Source organism: Pocillopora damicornis, chromosome 2 (assembly GCF_964200805.1).
Source record: "Pocillopora damicornis chromosome 2, jaPocDami1.2, whole genome shotgun sequence".
NCBI lineage: Eukaryota > Metazoa > Cnidaria > Anthozoa > Scleractinia > Pocilloporidae > Pocillopora > Pocillopora damicornis.
This window is the reverse complement of record NC_142671.1, coordinates 1,234,166-1,238,429: the sequence shown is the minus strand read 5'-3', so window position 1 is coordinate 1,238,429 and position 4,264 is coordinate 1,234,166. Positions and strand designations below refer to the sequence as shown.

Sequence of the window (4,264 nt, the reverse complement as noted above, 5' to 3'; positions counted from 1 at the left end):
GCCACTCGCAGGTACATGTTCAAATAAAACGGAAAACAAAGAATTCTGTGGCTGTCGCTGCAAAATTTCATCAATACAATGTTGCTGAGAAAAAAAATTGAAGAATCGACTAATAAGCACTTTGTCGCGCAATTTTTTCTACCATATCTTAAATCAGTCAATTAAAATACTTTCCCATGGCGAGCAAAACATAATTGACGAGCCTGAACTCAAAATAACCTTGGAATTCGTCAGTTTGATGTTCAATAAGTCATCCACTGAATTCCATATGATTTTCTTTGCCCCATAAAAATGTACCACGCCAGAAATAGGCGCTGGCTCAATATAAATTAACTTGGTTGTTTTACAGGATTTTAAGTGTAAATGTATAAATTCCTCAAATAATCGCACCTTTATGCAGAGTAACATACACTAATTCTGATTAGTAAATTTCGAACAAAACTTGGTAATGAAGGAAAATTGAAGATATAAACCGACTCACTACTCGCCGTGCGCCAAGAGCTGAGCGAGTGCATTTTACTCAAACTTTGCATTTATGACTTTGGCAATGGTAAAATTGATCCTTAAAAAAAGTATGGGTTGCGCTTAGACTTACCAACAGAAATGCAGAGGAAAAAGGTGACAACGAAAAGCAACTTCATTTTACAACTTGAATGCCACTCTTTTCTTTTCGTCTGGGATGTCAAATAATATTGTATAACGAAGTCGGACGCCTTATGTCGAAGTCATAATACTAACCACTAGTTTTTCCAAAAGAATTTAGTTCAGATCCAACCAATCATAAGGATTGATTTCATTATCTGTCATGATTTTTAACCAATCATATTTCATGGGCGGGCTTCTTATTGTTTGAGTGATACTCGTCTTTCTTCCCAGAAAGATGAAGCTTTTCCCAGCATTCAGGAAGTTGATTTTCTGTCACGAGCAAGAGTTTATTATTCACTGCCTGGTAAGCCGTAGCGACAACTCACTACTGTGGTCCTCCGACATACCAACTGTCCTAGTACCTAACGACAACACTACAACCGCTCACCGACAAATCCAGACGAAAACTACAATCCACTGAGGACTTCATTAACGCCACTAAGACTGTACGGATACCTGACGACTACAAACTAGTGTCATTTGATGTTAAATCGCTTTTTACAAGTATTCCACTTCAACTAGCTCTACAATGTACTGAGACTGCTATCCTACAATCTACCGACCCTCTACCGCTACCGACAGAGAACATTATGGACTTACTAAACCTTGGCCTGACATCAACTTACTTTCAGTACAACGGTAAACACTACAAACAGTTACACGGTACAGCTATGGGGTCTCCAGTTTCTGTTGTTGTAGCAGAAATTGTGATGCAGAACATCGAGGAAAGCGCCCTTTCGACTTGCCGACAGACGATACCACTTTGGCTACGCTACTTTGACGATACTTTCACTGCCGTACGACACGACGAAATCGATGCATTTTACCACCACCTTAACGAACAAAACACTGACATACAGTTTACAAGAGAGGTCAAAGAAAATGGTAAACTACCTTTTCTAGACTGCCTGGTAAGCCGTAGCGACAACTCACTACGGACAACAGTTTACAGGAAACCGACACATACCAACAGATTACTGGACGAGTCATCCTACAACCCGACATCACACAAAGCCACTACTATCAGGACTCTTACCCGACGAGCGCAACTAGCATGCAATACGACAGACAGCTTATCCGACTAGAACAAGTACCTTAACCGTGTTTTTTCAAGGAACAACTACAACGAAGACTTCATCCAACGTAACACTCACAGACTTACTACTACTACCGAGGCTAACGACAACGCACTCCTACGACCACAGCAACTATACCATACATAAAGGGCATATCTGAGAACATCTCGCGCATCTTTCAACCATTCAATATCCGTGTCGCTCACAAACCTATTACCACACTACGTCAGTTACTGACTAACATCAAAGACAAAGACGAACCGAGGGACAGACAAGGAGCAGTATATAAGATCAATTGCTCCGACTGCCACGCTTCCTACATCAGTGAGACTGGCAGAAACCTCACAACTAGATTGACTGAACACAAACGAGCGACGAGGAAAGGCGATATCAACAATCACATTGCTGAACATCACCAACTTACGAACCACATTGACTGGGACACTGCGCAATGCCTAACCTACAGCACCAACTACTTTCAACGACTGACCCTGGAAAGCTGGTTTACTAACTTGTAACAGACTTCCCTCAACAGGTGTCAACCACTACCGGCACCATACAAACGACTCCTCCACGACATTAACATTACAAACGAACCGAACAGAATGACCTAACTTCACTAACGGATCCAAATCGACCAATCACAACTGACCTACGCCACTTGAGTCTTACAGCCAATAACATCACGGCAAAACTGACCAATCAGTGTACAGAAACCGGACTAAGTACATTCCACTGACAACTACCTTTCACTTGACTCTGATGATGACTTCCGCTCAGGTTGTCGAAACGTCAGTCACCACTAGCGACAACAGTCCTTCTCAGGATTACACTCACCCAGACGATCAATCTACACTATTACATGTTACCTTCGGGTTCAAACCATTTACTGTATTTAGTTAATCTAATATATAGCAATTGTGTGAATAAGATTGCCTGTCAGGAGTTCCTCATACCGCGATTAGTGATCATAGCATAGTTTTTGCCCACAAAAAATTAGAACTGAACGGGATTTCTAATGGAAATAACACAGTAACTTATAAGAATTTCCAGAAATTTGGCTAACAAAGCTTTCGAAATAACATCTCATCTCAATCTTTAGAGAACCTTTATGCATTCTCCAATCCGAATGAGATGTGGCAAGTATGGAAACATACAATTTAGGCAAAAGCTAACAAACACGCTCCACTGAGGACAAAGCACGTTAGCGCGTAGTTCTCCGTGGATCACACCAGGAACAAAAGGTTCAATGCATAAACGATACATCTTAAAAATAAAAGCCATTAAGTCAAATGCTCCTTATGATGGGATATGATTCAAAAGGCAACGGGATGTAACTAACAAAGAAATGAGATAAATCAAGCAAGCATACTATCGAAAAGTTTTACAGAGCACACAGGCGACTCTCGAAAGACTTGGCAGAAAGCCCCGTAAATCTGAGAAAACGCCAGCGACGTCACTCGAAGTGAATAGATTGACGGTAACCAATCCAGGGACGATATCAAAAGAGTTTAATAACCACTCTTCCACCACTGCTTCAAAACTTGAAAGTGAGATTGATGCGGATAGCGGAGACTACCAAAGGTATCTCACTTGCACAGACACACGATTTCATCTCCATCCAACCAATGCAAACAAAGTCTTTTCACTTAAGAACAAACTAAACAGGCCTAATACAACTAGCCTAGAGAAAATATTTGCGAGACTTATTCGGGAGTGCGCGGACCTCTTTTGTGGGCCTATATGCGATATTTCTAACCATTCTATCAGACAGGGTAAACTCCCAGAAAACTGGTGATCTGCTTGAGTGTACGCTCCTTGTCAAGCAAGGTCATCGAGATGACGCAAACAATTACCGTCTGATCTCGGTTATCCTAGCTGTGGTCAAAGTAGTGGAGACAACAGTTTGCGAACTATTATATGCCTGTTTAGAGGAGCACCATATACTATGTAACCATTAGTCAGGTTTTGGTAGTATTCACTCAACTGTTACCGCTTTGCTTGAGGCAAATGACTCCTGGGCATTTAATATAAACAGCGGGAAAATCAATACGGCCATTTTTCTTGATGTAAAGAAAGCTTTCGATACCGTTGACCACAAAACATTCTTCTATAAATTACATAACAATAGTCAGTTGGTGAGTCCTTATCTGACCACAGCGGTGTCCCTCGGGGGGGGGGGGGGGGACCATCCTCGGTCCACTGTTATTCTTGTTCTTCATAAATGACCTTCCATATTGTTTGTCAAACTATGATCCGAGGATGTGTGCTGATGTCCTCCATCTCACATATGCGGATGATGATGTGGGCAACATTGAATCATGTCTTAGTGAGGACCTATTGAGTGTTGATACTTGGTTAAACGCAAACAAACGTACTCTTAATATGACTAAATCCGAATGTATGCTGATAGGATCTGTCCAAAGGCCCTAACTGCTTCCCCATCAGTCACAATGAACGGTACTCGGGTGGCTGAGGTTTTGCAGACTACAAAATCACTCCGGCGGTGTAACAACTGACGAAAAACTCAGCTGGAATTGTTA

The 4,264-nt window shown here is 41.6% G+C and overlaps 1 pseudogene; it reads left to right on the top strand.

The window, feature by feature from the left end:
* Positions 1-1,143: 1,143 nt before the first annotated feature.
* LOC149049451 (uncharacterized) lies at positions 1,144-1,868 on the top strand (annotated as a pseudogene).
* The last annotated feature ends 2,396 nt before the right edge of the window (positions 1,869-4,264 follow it).